Source organism: Peromyscus leucopus, chromosome 1 (genome assembly GCF_004664715.2).
Source record: "Peromyscus leucopus breed LL Stock chromosome 1, UCI_PerLeu_2.1, whole genome shotgun sequence".
Lineage (NCBI taxonomy): Eukaryota > Metazoa > Chordata > Mammalia > Rodentia > Cricetidae > Peromyscus > Peromyscus leucopus.
This window is the reverse complement of record NC_051063.1, coordinates 130,275,251-130,291,756: the sequence shown is the minus strand read 5'-3', so window position 1 is coordinate 130,291,756 and position 16,506 is coordinate 130,275,251. Positions and strand designations below refer to the sequence as shown.

Sequence of the window (16,506 nt, the reverse complement as noted above, 5' to 3'; positions counted from 1 at the left end):
GAATGACCAGGGCACATCAAAACAAAGGGGAGCTTCAAATCACCAGCGAAAAAAGGAGCCTTTCTTCTGCCTGTGAAGTGCTAGATTGCAATCTGGATCAGGAGCTTCCAGGTTCCTATGGCCAGAGAACACGCTCAGCAGTGTGGGGGCACAGTCCAGCCCCCAGGACATCCTGACAGCCTGCCAAATCCCCTCCCTTAGATCTGCCATGTCCCCTTAGATCTACAAGCCAGAAAGAATAACCCCACCTGGAAGCTACATTTGGACCAGCAAGTTGCCTCGCCTTCAGCCGGCTTCACCCGAAGAAAAATGTTCCCATCCTTTATAGAGGGAGAGCTGAGCAAGTCTTAGGTAGCCAGCAACTTGAGATGAACCACAAAAGTTTAGAAAACTTTTGTTTAAAACAAGAACAAAACAAAACATTCAACTAAGTGACATCAACACGCTCTGTAAGGAAATAAAAGTAAAACTCCCGAAGAGACAGGGCTCAGGAGCAGCAATGTGAGTGGGTTTGATCCGGAACGGCTGGAAGGGCAGGTTCATAAACAAACTCCAAGTTCTGAGCCCTAGTTCCTCACTTTCTGACCCTCTCCCAACACACAAGTCAACCACAGAAAGATCAGCAACACTTCTTCATGCTCAAGGACTGATGCTCAGCCATGCTGCTGAGAATCCAGCCAGTTTTACAGGTTTACCAGACAAGGCATTCTATCCATTTACAGTTTAATGTGATGTTTCCATCAAGATTTGCATTGAGAAATCTTTAAATTGGGACACTTACTAAATAAATCACCTCTAATGTTTTGTAGAGATTAAAAAAAAAAAATTCTTGTCAGTAAGACATTGAGCTTCCTGGGGCCTGAGTAGGTAAGATAAGACCATCACAGGGGGGAAAAATGTAAAGGGCACTCAAAGGCACAACAATTACATTACTGAGTGAAAATTTTTAATTAAAAAAAAAATTGTAAATGTATGCTAAAAGAACCCTGACAGAGAAACCACTGAAATTTTACAGACCATAGAAACTGCATGGAGTTTATAGGAGTCTTGGGCTCCTATAAATGTCTCAGACTTTTGAAGTCCTAGACACAGGAACTCTTTCTGTGCTTACTCAGACCTCAGACCTCCAACAACTTAACACCCAAATAACTCTTCCTTTATCTGTCTCCCCTCTCTCTGTCCTTCCCTCTCTCACCACTTCTCCAACTTATTATATTAATTATAGAGTATGCAACGATGTGATGTATGTGTGCCATGTGGAATGAAAGGATCAAGCCAATTAACAGATCCATCACCGTAATAGTAATAACTGATTCTAACAGTTTTGTCCACCATCTCTCCCACAGCCCTCAGCTTCTATTAACTTTCATACAACTCTCTGCTGCTATGAGCCCCATTGTTTTGGATTCCATGTACATGAGATTGTACAAGTAGGGAATTTTCCTTCTGTGTCTTACTTATTTCACTTAGCACATTCTCCTCTGGGCCCATCCTTGCTTGTTGCTGCAAAGAACAGGACCTTTTAAAGTAAAATAACATTACATCACATATATCTAGCATATTTTCTTCACCCACTCACGTGCTGCTGACAGATTCCATGCCTTGGTTCTTGTCAATGGTGCCCTAAGAGGGTGGTGCAGATGTCTCTTGCCTACACTGATTTCCATGTTTTGAACAAACACCCCAAAGTGGAATGACTGGGTCATATTATAATTCTATTTTGTCTTATTTTATTCTTAGTTATTTTTTAAGTTAAGATAAGACATAATAAGTATACATTCTTAAAAAGGTGTATCATCCTTGCACTTAGGTCATCCTATTCTTCCCTGCATTATTCTAATTTTGGAATATGTTATACCAAAGAGAGCACCATTGTAAGTCTTTGAGGAATAGCCATGCTGTTCTCTAGAACTAATCTACATTGCCACCGAAAGTGTGTGCAATTCTACACACACACACACACACACACACACACACACACACACACACACACACTGGATGGCAGTGGGACCTAAGGTCATGGGAAAGTGTGCTAACAAATGAGAGTATTCCTGAACCGACTTGAATAAGTAATGGGAGAGTGAGTTACTGGTCCTTCCGCCTAGGGAGATCTATTCATAGTGACCTTGGACTTGAGTCTGCACTGGGTGGAAGGAAACTTGTCCCAATTTAAATAACTAACCTTAAAAGAGAGAACAGTTAGGTGCCCCCAGGGAGATAGGACTACATGCAGGGTCTTCATAAAAGTATGCATTAATCCACACTGTGCCCAGTACATTATGGAATTTAAACGCATGCCTCTTAATGAGCAGGGCATTCATTTGACAGCAACCCATGCCCCAAGACTGTAAAGCAGAAACCAGAGTCATATAGTACATAGAAGTTTTTCTCTGGGTTAAACCCTGGCGTGGGAAGGCATGAGCTGCACAGCCCACTAGGTCTTAGACTAAGCATCCTCAAATGCAAAACAGGTAATGAAGATAGTTCCATGTCTGCATCACAGATAATATGGCTTGGTGTATGTTTCGTAGCATGCAGAAGTTTGTGAGCATCCAAGATGCACAATCCCACTATGAACAGGCCCACTCCTGTTCAGCTCCCAGGCAGCAATGCCAACATCTGAGCTTCTATTTATCAGACGTAAATTTACCCATAGTGATACTTGTCCAATCTGGTTGGGAACAACTGCTTCTGGGGAAAACACACCTTTCTGTTCTCTGCAGCTCCCTGAGGTTACTGCATCTTCAACTAGGCTGGTCTGCTTCTGTCTGCACTCCACACAATAGGGCAAGAGGGGAGTCATAGCTCCCCAGATAAAAGCCCCATACTTACTTCTGAACCTAATTTTGCTTAACTAATGGGTGGCACAAAATCAATCCAGGTCACTAAATAGCTGGTTGCCAGCACTGGGCAGAAGGCTGGACACTTCCTGGTACTCCAAAAGCAAGGGTCTCATCAGAACTCTTACGAACAAAGAGGACATGTGCTCCACATGACTAGGTCATATGGTCCACAAGTTCAACAGAAAACACAAAACTGCTCTTGTTCACTTGGAAGGCTTGGTAAAACTATTTTCCTGTATTAAGTTAGCAAAACGTTGCTTGGGCCAGAATTGTTTGGGATCTCTCCATCTGGATGCGTTCCTTCTTGGAAAAGAAGCGCACTCTGAAAATGGCATGGCCCCATCTTCTAGGGCTCTTGGGGCTGCTCCATGCTACAGGGAGCGTGCTGCTGGGCTGTGCACCCTTGAGCTGCTGCTTGAATCCCGGAAGAAGCTCTTCAATATTTACCATTGGCCTTCCTTGATGCCGTACCAGATTTCCACAAACTTAGTAGCCAAAGCCATACAAACGACCCATCTACAGCTCTATAGGCCAGAATCTCAACAGAGGATCCCAACAGGGTTCTGGGTGCTCAGGCAGAGTTTCTGTGTCTCTCCCCTTTTCTGTAGGACACCTCTGCTCCCTAACATGCACCAGTGTCAGGTCTCTCCTTGAGCTGCTTTTCTCTTCTGTGCTTTAAGGACCACTCTTACTACACTGGCCTAACCAGGACATCCAAAACAATCTTCTTACAGATAGTTATCACATTAACATCTTCCTTCTCTCTGCCATGAAAACCAAGACACTCACAGCTCCTAAAGATCTGGATGTGCACATCTTGGGAGCCATTATTGTGCCTAAAATGAACCATAAGCACAACTTAGGTAAATCTATACTGTACACTTGAGAAGACATGGCTAATGCCTACTGGAAGGCACTGTGTTAGTGCATTTTCCCCGAACCAAGTTTTTACCTGGTGTTACTCCATATTGCATTAGCTATGGTTATAAGTCTCCTATGAATATTTTATTAAACACAGAAACAATTTCGGCATCTGTGGATTTGGGTACCTGAGGTTTGGACCAAGGTCCTTGAATGAAACCCTGCAGATACTAAGAAACAGCTGTCTTAAAAGAAAAATACTTAATCCAAGTTTTACAAATGAAGGCCAGACAAAATTCTGTCTTAAATGCATTTAAACCTAGAGATTATTGAACACTTCACAGTTTGTTTCATTCACACAAGGACCTACCTTTACTTAGAAAAACAGAGAGAAGAAAGGACACATTCAGAATGCGACAGATCATATTTATAATCCCAGTAGTCATGAGCTGAGGAAGGTAGGTTTTGAGTTTTAAGACAAGCATGAGCGACATAGCAAGTTCCAAGCCCACCTGGACTACCAGTTCAGAAAAAAAAAAAAAAAAAAATAGAAAAGCAAGACAGAAGGAGAGCAAACTTATAACCTCCACAATCTCTCTAGACTAGAGACCATGATGTCAGGCCCAGCTCCTATTTGCTGAAGCAGTTTCCCCAATTGTTACAAACAGCCCCTTACAGTGTACAGAAGGCACTGTTCCATGGTGGAACATTATTAATTTTTTAAAGGAAAAATATTTAAAGCATATCATCTTACTGTCACATATACCAAACACATCAGGAGACTGAGGACACACTCCCTCCAGTTTAACTCTGTCCCCACGCACAATAAGCACAGCTTTTAATTATTCAAATGACCGCAACATGCCGCCTCCCTGCACCTCCCTGCACCTCCCTGCACATCAAAAGTGCCATCCAGTCCTGAGGCTCATTCTCCATGTGGCATTTGCTTCTGTCAGGTTCACTGTGGCTTTGCTACCCTGCAAGGTGTAGTGGAGTGGCAGATAGTTTAAAGAGTAAGAAAGGATTGCTTCAACACATCCACAGCTCTCCTCCGGTGGAATTCACATAAGTGGCCACTGGCTCTCAACTCATGTGCTATATTACATCACCGTTGTCACCCACTCGGTGACCAGCCTGAATCTTTACTCCAATTATATGACAAATATTGTACAACTCTGAGGGAAATTCGAAGAAACTTCCTGAATGTGGAGGGTTAAGCTTGACCTGAGTACTCCAGTCACAACATAATTTCTCAGGTTTTGAAAAGGGCCCCAAATTAACTATGAAGATGTGAAGATCTTGAGTGGGCAGTTAAACCCTAGTAGAAAACAAGAGACCATAAGGCCCAAGCTGAAGGTAGGCAACCATGGGAATGGGGCACTTGATGGCTGCAAGTGTCCCCGATATTCTGGAGAGGCTTCCATGCTGCATGTTAGATGATGGGGATGGAGAGAAATTAGAAAAGTTAGCCAAGTATAGGGTGATGAAGGGCCCAAAACGTACCAGGTGGAGACGAGCTGGAGAGATGGGCACAGAAGAGAGCATGTGTCTAGGGGGGAAAGCTTCAGGGAGACTTGGGGTGGGAGGGGATGGAAAGCATGCTTTTCATTCTTATTTTCCTCAGGAATGCATTTCCTTTTAAAACTGGAGAGAAAACTCACAAGAAGTGTCAAAGATTAACTAAAGAAATCCATGCACTTCACCAGAAAGTTGCTGTGCGCTTTTAAGAAGGAACATGTGGGAAATTTAGACAAGAATCAAGTTTTTCTTTTTTTGTGTGTGCAATAAAGTCCATTTAAAGTAATACAAGAATGATATTTGTGTTTTAAATGCTTCATTTTTATTCATTTTCGCTTTCTTCTGGGGAAAACTCCAAAGTCCTTCACATTCTATATGTACAGCTTGTGCCTGTGAACAGGCTTTTCAGCGAGGAAGGCTGGCCAGGAGAGGCCTCCGCCCCACATTCCATCTGTAATCATCTCATCTGGAAGCACGCCATGCAGCTGAAGAAGGCAGGCTTCCTGCCCCACAGTTCCCACTCAGAGGACCAATGAGACACAGGAAAGAAACAAACAGGTGGCCCTCTTTCCTGTGGTCTTTCTTAGTTTCACCTCTGCACTACAGCCAGCCAGGTGATAAGATCAGGGCTCGTCACCCAAAGAGGAAGTGGGTTCCGCCACCATGGGAAGCTGTGACAAATCACCCACTCGACAGAAGAAGACATGCACGTTAGCTGCATCAGGACACGGGGGACAAAGTATGGAGCAGAAAATTAATCCTGAGGCTTTTTATTCCCTTTTTTTAATAACAACAGAAAGGGTGCCAATTATTTTGAAAACGTGTCTTTAAAAAAAAAAATCAGTATTATCTGCAGGGACTGTAACAAAATAGTAGAATTAGTGCTTAGCATCTGCTAGGCCCTGAGTTCAGTTCTTTGGATATACAAATATAGAAGTCGAGTCGTCAGATGAGAGAAGATGGCTGAGAGTTCCTCTGTCACTCTCTGTGGTCCATCCACAGCACTGTGAGGGAGGAGATGGTGACAGAAAAGGAAGGAATCCTCAAAGATCTTCCACACTCCAAACTTTCTTCTATGATCTGCTGCCAGAAGACCCAAGGATCTAGATCCTGGTCACTCCATATACAGCTGTTATAAGAAACAATGGAGTTGCTGAGGGTAGGTTCCGCAGGAGGAGTCCCCCAGCTCATGGCAGCTTCTATCTTCCAAAGGAACCTGAGGTGCCTGCAATGCTCAGCACATACACTGAACGCAGTCCGAGGTCCAAGGCATGGTCCGATGGTTATACCTGCCTCTTACATCGTTTCTTTACATCTGAGATGTTCTAAGAAATAATTCTTGTGTACTTGTTTTTCAAAACATAGTGATGCCTATAGGGACCCGGGTACACTGGCTGCTCTGCAAATGCTAAAAATATACATTGATGGAAGGTGGCTAAAGCAAACAGTGGCCAAACCAAACTCAGATCCCGTGTCCAACCGTGTTCTCCTCACAGCTGCCTATAATAGCCACAGAATCAATTGGATGTGCTTATACCGCACAGAACACAGAGTAAGCAGTTCAGAGCACACGGACAAGGCTAGGCATGACCTGATTCCGAATCTCTGGAAGTCCAGTGGTGACCATGGAAGTCAGGGAGGTGAGAGAGTGAAGAAACAGTGAATTCCATGAATGCTAAGCAGGAGGCATCCTGCATCCTCCCTACTCCCCACAGCCTCACTATGCAGATGGTGCAGTGCTCATCTGACCCAGTCACAATGTCAGCTAGCCGTACTGTACTGTACTGTAACTAAGTTGCCCATATTTACTTATTTATTCATGGCAGGACTGGGAAAGGAACCCCAGGCCTCGTACAGGCCTGGCATGTCACTTAGGCCACATTCACAAGTCCAGTAAGCTGTGCCTTTAAAAATGTTTTTATTACTTTTTATTTATTTATATGAGGAGAAAGGCATGGATGTGCTACAATGTGCATGTGGAGGTCAGAGTACACATTGCAGGAGTAAATTCTCTCCTTCCACTGTGCCCCAGGGATTAAATTCTGTTCATCAGTTATGGTGGCAAGCACCTTTACTCACTGAGCCCCAAGCTGTATCTTTTAATGGTGTCTGGAATGGTACCATCAGGCAAAGCTCATAACCTGCCAGCCTGCCTGGAGGATGCCTTAGGAAGACTTTATGTCACGGTATTTATTAAAGCCCATAAATACTTAGAAGTTACCTTTATAATAGGACTATGGCAAACAGAAGTCATAGGGAAGCAGGTGTGAGTAGACCAGCTCAAGGAGGCTACTCTGTCCAAACCCAGAACACTCTCCGAGGTAGAAAGAGACATTCTAAAAATTGTCAATGCCTGTAAAACGTAAGGGAACCTCTGAGATGGGAACACTCTTTGCTTACAGACCAGAACTTGCCACCAAAAGTAGAGAATTCCCCAAAGCAAAAGACACAGTTGGAAGAAGAAAGGAGAAGACGGAACTAAGAAATCTGAGGCAAAGATGAGAAAAAGACATAAAGGAGCATTGTGAGGCATGCTGGGAGACCTCCAGTACCTCTACCACTATGGAGATGCCACACTTCAGGAACTCCTCTGGCTTTACACATTGGCTCTTTCTGACCCAGCAGAAAATAAGCATCCCTTGGAGATGGTGTACACTCTATTATTTTTACTTATTTCTTTATTTAGAGACAGTCTCACTATGAAGCCCTTGCTGGCCTGGGACTTCTGCTATTTTTAAAGCATTTGTGGCAGAACTATAGGTGGAAAGCAATGTGAAAACTTACAAGAAAGGAAATAAAAAAGCACTCGTGAGATCATGGGGAGATACCATCCATAACCTGTGGTGGTTGACCTGACATCCCAACATACACAGAACACTCTAATCCACCTGACCTCCCAGGGTTTCCACACCCCACCTGCCATGCCTGGCTGGACCTGGCCTGCTTTCAATGACTACATAAGCAATGAGACAGCACGGATACCCCAATGCCAGAGGAAGCATAGGCCTGCTATTGTAAGTTGTAGGCAGGCTGAGTGCTATAGCCCCAGTGGACACACAGCCTCACATGGATGCTAGAGTCTCACTCAGCACTTATTCTCATAGCCTCCTTTAGCACTTGTTCCCCTCTGAAATGAAACAGAACATAATTAGGAAGGTGCTATGCTGTGGGCGGGGATCACCCACAGTCTCACCCCATTGGGAACTCTGTGAACTCTAATGATCGCCAGCATGGCAAGCAGTGTCTATGGGTATAATGGTGGAACAAATGTTATTGGAGTAACAAACCACTTCCTGATTGGTTTTAAGGCTACTCTACAGGGGGGGATCACATACCTGATACTGCAAGTCTGGCCAATAACACATAATTTTGGAGCTCACCGGTCCAGGGATGAACCCCCTACTAGTATTTAGCTAAATGGTCCTAGTATTAAACTGTTCGCTGACGTCCTATCTATCTATCCATGGACTAGTGCAGCTCTCAAACTTCATCAGAGAGGTTTATCGTTGCAGTCAATAGTGGTTAGACCAGAAATACCCTAGTCAAAGAGAAAAGAGTAAGTGTCAGCCACAAACAGTGCATCTCTATCACACCCTCATTTCAATGACTCAAAGACCATCACGAAGGAGGGGGCAGAAAAATTGTAAGGGCAAGGGGCTGAGGAGGACCAGAATGAAAAAGTGTCTTCTGGATATGACAAAACCATTACCCTCATTAATTTACAGCAGCTGCAGTTAACCTACACAAGACCTTCATAAGATCAAGCCGGTCAATATTCTAGCATGAAACAAAACAAGGTTCCATGAGCTCCAGCCCCTAAAGGAGGAGCTATGGACATTTGATGGCATTTAGGGGAATGAGAGTCAGATTGATTGATTGATTGATTGATTGATTTATCAATCTCAGTAGATGGTCCCACATCCATAAGTATATATATGGACAGCACAAATTGAAATCAGTGGGACATTTTTTTCTTTTTTAAAAGAGAGCACGCGAAATTGAGGGGTGCATAAAGGGTGGCTCAGGAAGAAGAAACGGGGAGGAGTTGGGGTGAATCTGATCAAACACGTCCTATGAAATAATCAAATAATTAGTAAAATATTTTTTTTCCCATCACAGGCAATTTATTTTGTTCTATTCATTCACAGGTTAATACAGAAAATACTTGGAAACATTTCCATATAATGTTTGACACAGAAATCATCAAATAGAAGTATACAATGTTGACAGGAGGCAGTACATTTATAATTTATAACCCCAACTGTATTTATAAATTAGAAATGGAAAGATCTACAAATGAAATTATGAAGGTTCACCAAAGTCATTTAATCTGTCAGTTTCTCATTCATTTTTATGTCTTAATAATATTCTATTGTATGAATAAGTAAAATATTTTTAAACATGTATATATTAGTATGATAGCAATGCAATTAGGAGGCAGAGTGAATGTTTCATAAGAGCAAGGCTGGAAGCTACGGCCTGGGCTTGGCTCTCTACACAAGTGAAAGCTAGGAGTTAAAACCAAAATCATTTTTCATGCTAGTGTCTTTTTTAAAGCTGCCTTCTTAGTTTCTGAGTATTCTCTGGCGAAGACCGGGGTATCAATCACACTCAAAAACAACAAAGCAGGAAACAGGAACCAGCACTCAGCTTCTCGCCTGCCACAGAGAACTTCTGTAGTTTGATATCATGCTTTGTACCTGGAACAAAACTGTTTGCTTCTGCTTTGTAATGGGCAGCGCTGTGTTCTACTGCTGTACAATCACTCGAAGGAAATATTACTATAAAAATAAATACATTTCTCTTTTCATTCAAAGTGAGGGAAAATAGCCAGGGTGCCCTGAGCACACCCACAAGCCTTTCCCTGGAACACTTTACATTTGTTCCTGAGCCTGTAAGAATGTTTTGCTGATGGTATCAAAGTCCTAATTATCTACAATCAACCTGATTCAAGAACAGAGGAAAAAAATACTCAATTTGTTCCACTCTAAATCAAAGCAAGATTCATTCATTTATTTATTTAGTTTACTTCAGTGGTTGTCTTTTTCTTTCAACAAAGAGGAACACACTACTTAGTATTATTTTCTCTTGGCAGCCAAACACATTATTAATCTCTGAACTTGATTTTTTTTTTTTTTTTGGAAAAAACAAAGCATAATTCTCTCCACTTTTTTTCCATGACAGGATCTCCTCCAACTCATTGCTAGCTGAGGATGACCTTGAACTTCTGATCCTCCTACTTCTACTTCAGAGTAACAGGATTACTGGTATATGCCACCAATGTAGGTTTTACTCAATCTAGGGATTAAAGCTACGGGTTCAAACATGCTGCAAGAAGTCTAAAAAGTGAGTGACATCCCCAACTCAGCATGAATTATTTTTCAGCAGTGACCACAGCTCTACTTCTGACTAAGATGCCATTAAAACTCGGGATCTACCTACCTGCATCAAACAAGTGACGCGTTTTAATGAGTTTCAGACACTGAACTGTAGAAACATAGACAATGGTCCTATGGTAAGGGCAAGGGCAGAGCAATGTTGGGCCGGATTCATTGCTTATAGTTGCCATGCTGTATGTAGCATTAGACAAGGAGCCTGACAGTGCCCTGGTCCCCAGTGTGGAAACCATAGAGCTTCTGGTTCAGAGAGAACAAGGAAGCCAGAATTTGCAGGGTGGAGCCTCAGAAAGTACAGTCTGGGAGTCTTCAGAGGGTCCTGCTGGAGCGTCGTTGGCCAAGTCTTTATGAGGAAACGGGGGGGGGGGGGGGGGGGGAGCAGCCACAGCCAGAGAGAAGAGCAGGAGTTAGAGACCACTGCCTGAGATCAGCACTGCAAAAACAGCCCTAGTTCTCAGCAGCCAGAGGAGAGAAACCTCTCAGTTCCCAGGTTAATAGGTGCTCAGGTGGATATTATCTCAGTAGTGGGGGAAAGTAAGCCCTTTGGGAAAGGGATACTTGGATCCCACCTAGGATAAGTGAAAAGAAGGTCTCCATAGAACCAAACTGAGCAAATGAACTGATCCTAAAACCACTTGGAAGTCTACAGCCATACCACCTTGAATGCACACAATTCCATCTAAAACCACTCAGGACCCTGTATAGGAACATACATGGCCACAATTCTGTAAGGTACAATCCACCATGGAAGACTCTAAAAAAAAAAAAAAAAAAAAAAGACAGGCATGCAAAGAAGCAGGAAAATGCACATGCTATAAAGAGAGTAAGAATCACATGAGAGAAAGACCCCCAAATGACACAGGTGGTAAAAATGAACTAACAAAACAGCTGGTATGTCCACATGTACAGAAAGTCAGAGGGAAGATTCGAGCATGTAGAGACATGGAGGGAATGGATTACATAAACAACAACAACTTTTAAACCAAATGTGCAGATTTGAAAACGATAAAGATGGATGAAAGATTAACAGATTATATAACCTGTGAGAAAGGAAGAGTTCCTGAACCTGAAGAAGCAACATGAGACCCCATATGAAACAGACTGAGAAAAGAGCATCAGTAAACTGTGGGGCAATACAGCTGTAAATAGAAACCAGGGTGGGGCTAAATAAATCAGTTTCAAATTTTCCCAAGTAAGATGAAAAACTTACATCCACAAATTCAGAATGTCCAATGAATCCCAGGTAGGAGGAGGGAGGGAACAGAGGACTAGACCAGGCTCACAAAACTGCCAAAAATTGACAACTAAATTGTAAACAAACAAGTAAATAATGATGTACAAGGAAGTAGAGATAAAGGCGATGACCAAATGTCTTGAGAAACCATGAAGCAAAAACACAGACTGAAAAAAAAATTAATGAAAGAAAATGACCAATCCTATAATTCACCTAAGGAAAATGTATTTTAAAAACAAGGAGAGACAAAGACATTTCCAGACTTACAAAAAGGGAAATAACTTATTAAGGGCAAACCTGCAAGAAGGAAAATAGTAAAGTTAATCCTTTCAAGCAGGATTAAAAGACCTCTGAGAGAATCTGCAGGGTGCCAGGGAACAGAGAGTACCAGGCTGGAGAGGGTGCCATCTACCTAGTTTCCCTGACAATGGCGGATGATCAACACCATGGGACCTGGATCCAAACCCATTTGTCCTTCATCATGGCTATCTGTGGTACAGTGGGACTCTGTGAAGTATCCATTTCCTTGTGATCCCTGGGGATTTCCAAGTTGTAAATCTGGCTTGACAGGAGCCAGTTAGTTCAAACAGGCTACTGCACACTGCCTTCAGCACTATTATTTCTAGTTTTCAAACTCATTTTGTGTCTACAGGTGAAAAAATTCCTTTTCATTTTCCAGCTGAGGATGTAAAGATGGAGTCTGCCATATCACACAGTACTATGAAGTCTGTCTTAGTCTGGGACCAATGTTGAAAACATATTGACAGTATGCACAACTATTTGTATTTTTTTTTTTTGCACGTACACAATGTGCCTTTGAAACTGGAAATATACATCTGGTTTGTGAACAATGAGTTTGTAAGGAAGTTCTCTCCAGGGACCAGAATGTCCTTTTAAAGAAAATGATGCTACAACTGAGTTCCATGTGGTTCAGTTCTGCTTAATTGGACAGAATGCCCTCTACCCTCTTTACCCTCTAGCACTCTCTTACCTAGCCACAGGCTACACAGAGGTTTAATGCCATAAAACCCAATTCTCCAGTACAAACATCAAGGCCAGAGGTAGATGCCCACCACAGAGTCTGGTTAGTTTTAGGGGACTGACTAAGGGAGATTAGCAGTGCCCTAAACAATTATTATGACTTCCAACCTCAGATGAGGTGACGGTGCAAGAGTTTTTACCACAGGCAGGGTATCCACATGTTCCAAGCTAATTTCTCTTTGTATATGTACACAGCTTTCTCATTCTACACAAGAGTCAATGTGGCACTAGCTAGTCTGAGATTCTGACCCACGAATCCATAGAGGGTCTATCCCATGGGACTCTGGAGCACAATGACAAGGAGTCGACATAGGACAAAATCATCTAAAAATGGTTATCAAAGATACTTGTGAAAATCTCCATATCCAGTTGTCTAATTTGTTGGGAAACTCAGCCATTACTGCCACTACATAGGCCCATCTCCCAGGGTGAACTGGCTTTTGTAAACATATGGTGTCTCCACCAAGGAGCCAGGGCTCCTGTACCACCAGCTGGACTATCAAGGTCCCACCCCCTCCCGGGTCCTTATTTCCCTCAGAACTTCCCACCAGTTCAAAACTTTCCATGACCAGTCAGTAAGAGAGAACATTTTGGATTGAGGGTGTGGCTCAGTTCTAGAGTGCTTGTCTGGTATGCCCCAGGGACTTGAATTTAAATATATCAGCTTCATCAAAGACAAAGATCATGCCCAAAACATTGGATTATTTCTACTGGTTATTACAGGAATACATGCTAAAAGCAAACTTGAATATATTTTGAAAAAAAGAAAAAAAAAAAGGAACATTGTTGAGTTTATTTTGAGTAAAGTGCGTATATGAAAAATGGCTTTTCCCAAGAAAATAAAAATTGTCAGACATGTTAAACAGCAGACTTCTTTCATTTCCTAGCCATTTTAGGGGAAATAGGAACTGGCTGGCTGACTTAGGCTGATATATTTCTGCTTTAAATGGAATAATACCTTTTGTTTTGGCTTGTATTCGTTCCAACTTGAGTGAACATATATGGAAACTTTACCTTTCCAGGAGGAGAATCCAAGACTTAATTTAGAATCATGTATTGTGGAAAAGTTTTCAGATAAGGGAAAAAATGATGCTATAAAAAAATAATTTCATGGCAGACAACCTGGACTACCTTTAAGATTTTATTTATAAGAAAATAAGAAAAAATGACTCAAGCAACATCTACTGGTTTCTTTTACTAGCAGTACATTTAAATTTTAGGGTTTGAAATATTTGTAGTTGGTGAGAATTTTCAGAGCAATGAAAATTGTGAATGAAATAAAACTCATACTGTTTTCTTACTTTGCTTTTAAAACAAAAGTGGAAAAGGATGGGAACCTAAACAAAGCCGCAGGCCTTGATGTTCCCTTCGCATATTTCCTAGAGAATAAAGCAGGTCACACAGGAAGCAAAAAATCAAATTTCTGTTAACGACAGAGAGAATAACAAAAACAGAGAATTCAAAACCTGTATATTTTTTTAAAAACAGTAAAAATTTATTTAACATTTTCTCAAAATGCTGCAAGTCTGCTAGTATACTTTGAAAAAGTAAAGACTAACCATGGTTACAGTTGATTTTCTAGTTCCTTAGTATGGACAGGTCACAGATCTGATGTTGTAGAATATTATTTTAAGGTGTGTTACTTTTGTTTATGCTGCATTTGTTTAACTCTGCGAAGCTGTGTTACAGTGCCTGTGTAAAACGCCAGATGGTCTAATCAAGAACTGAGGAGCCAATGCAAGGCAGGAGAAAGGATAGGTGAGGCTATCTGGGAGAAGAAAGAAATGAGATGGAGGAAGGAAGGAATAAAGAGCCAGAGGAGGAGGACTCCAGGGGCCAGCTACCCAGCTACACAACCAGCAACGGAGTAAGAAATAATGAAAGGTACACAGAAATAGAGAAAGATAAAAGCCCAAAGGCAAAAGACAGGATAATTTAAGTTAAGAAAAGCTGGCTAGAAATAGCCAAGCTAAGGCTGAGTATTATTCATAATTGAGAATAAGCCTCTGTGTGTGTGTGTGTGTGTGTGTGTGTGTGTGTGTGTGTGTGTGTGTGTGTGTATTTGGGAGCTGGGTAGTGGGCTCCCCAAAGAGCCAAAAGAGCAAAAACAACAAACAACAATTTAAGATAGTACAAATGGTCTCACAAGAAATTAACAGATGAGACAACAATGGATGTCTTACTTTTTAAAACTATATTAATTCTTTTAATTATTTTTGCTGTGCTGATAATTGAACCCAAAACCTATGTGCTTGGCAGGTCCTCTACCATTGAACAAGAACCCAAAACCCTCAATGATTTCTGAGCTGTGTCCTATATTCAATCTCAACATATCTAAGATTGGCTCACTACCCAAAAAGCCTGGTAGAAGAATGGATGTTAAATTCCTCCTGCTGTTCATGTTTCAGAATACTCAAAATATGTGCCATTGCTAGAATTTGATAAGAGAATTTGATTTTTAAAAAATGTGCCCGAAATTTATAATTTACTTCATCTACACAATGCACTCCCTATAATCTGATTTTTCCTCTACTCTTTTCTTTAACCCTGCAAATCTGCACACAACTGAAAACTAAGTCAACATTACCCAAATGTACATGTGTACTGAAACATTACATGATACCACAAGTGTATGTACAGCAGTCTATAAAAAATTTAAAAGCCAGGCATGGTAGTATAATCCTATAATCCCAGCAATGGGGAAGTGAAGGCACACTGGTCAAGAGTTCAAGGTCATCACTGGCTACAAGTTAGAGACCAGCCTTTGTTACATGAAGACCTGTCTCATAAACTGATCCATAATCAATTAAAATAAATTGGAAAAATCAAATTCCACTATTAGGAAGATTGCTCAAAGAATATGCTATCATTCTAAATGGAAAAAGAGAAAAAAAAAAAAAAAAAAACCACTACCAATGGTTGGAAATAAAATTTCACCTAGCCTACTTCATGTTACAAAAGTATCTATGGACCGGGCAGTGCTGGCGCACGCCTTTGATTCCAGCACTCGGGAGGCAGAGCCAGGCTGATCTCTGTGAGTTCAAGGCCAGCCTGGTCTACAGAGCGAGATCCACTACAGGCACCAAAACTACACAGAGAAACCCTGTCTTGAAAAACCAAATAAAAAACAACAACAACAACAAAAGCTTCTATGGACTGATTACAGTAACCTACATGTGAGAACAGACCACAGCTGGCCAGATGCACACAGCTACTTACACTTCCTTTCTCTGAACTGCCTGCCTGCCCACTTCACAGCTGCAGGATAGCAGCCACCACTAGATTTAAGAGGACAGTGACGTTCACAATCAGCTCAACCTTTACAACAGGTACACAGTTTTTTAGCTTTCCTGTGGTCAGACTTCTCGTCTCTGAGATAAGACTCTCCTTAAGACTGTGCCCACAAATCTCAAGAATATCTTGTGCTGTGGTGATGACTGTGAGCTGACATTCTGCTTGTACAGTACATTCCTACAGATAGCACTCACAAAGTTGTATTCACTTCTCTTTCCCACTAGAAAGTAATTTCATTGTTCTAGTTAACCAAATTTCTATTTAAAGACCTGGGAGACACATGTTCCTGAGCACATGTATGCATACAAACACTATACAC

General features: G+C 41.7%; 1 protein-coding gene and 1 non-coding gene across 3 annotated transcripts in view; both read right to left on the bottom strand.

The window, feature by feature from the left end:
* Positions 1–16,506, bottom strand: part of Atp10a (ATPase phospholipid transporting 10A (putative)) — a 165,458-nt gene that overhangs the window by 104,365 nt on the left and 44,587 nt on the right. The window lies entirely within an intron of this gene.
* On the bottom strand, positions 1,764–1,868 carry LOC114681950. Its single transcript, XR_003732964.1, has one exon. It is a non-coding gene; the product is annotated as a U6 spliceosomal RNA (small nuclear RNA).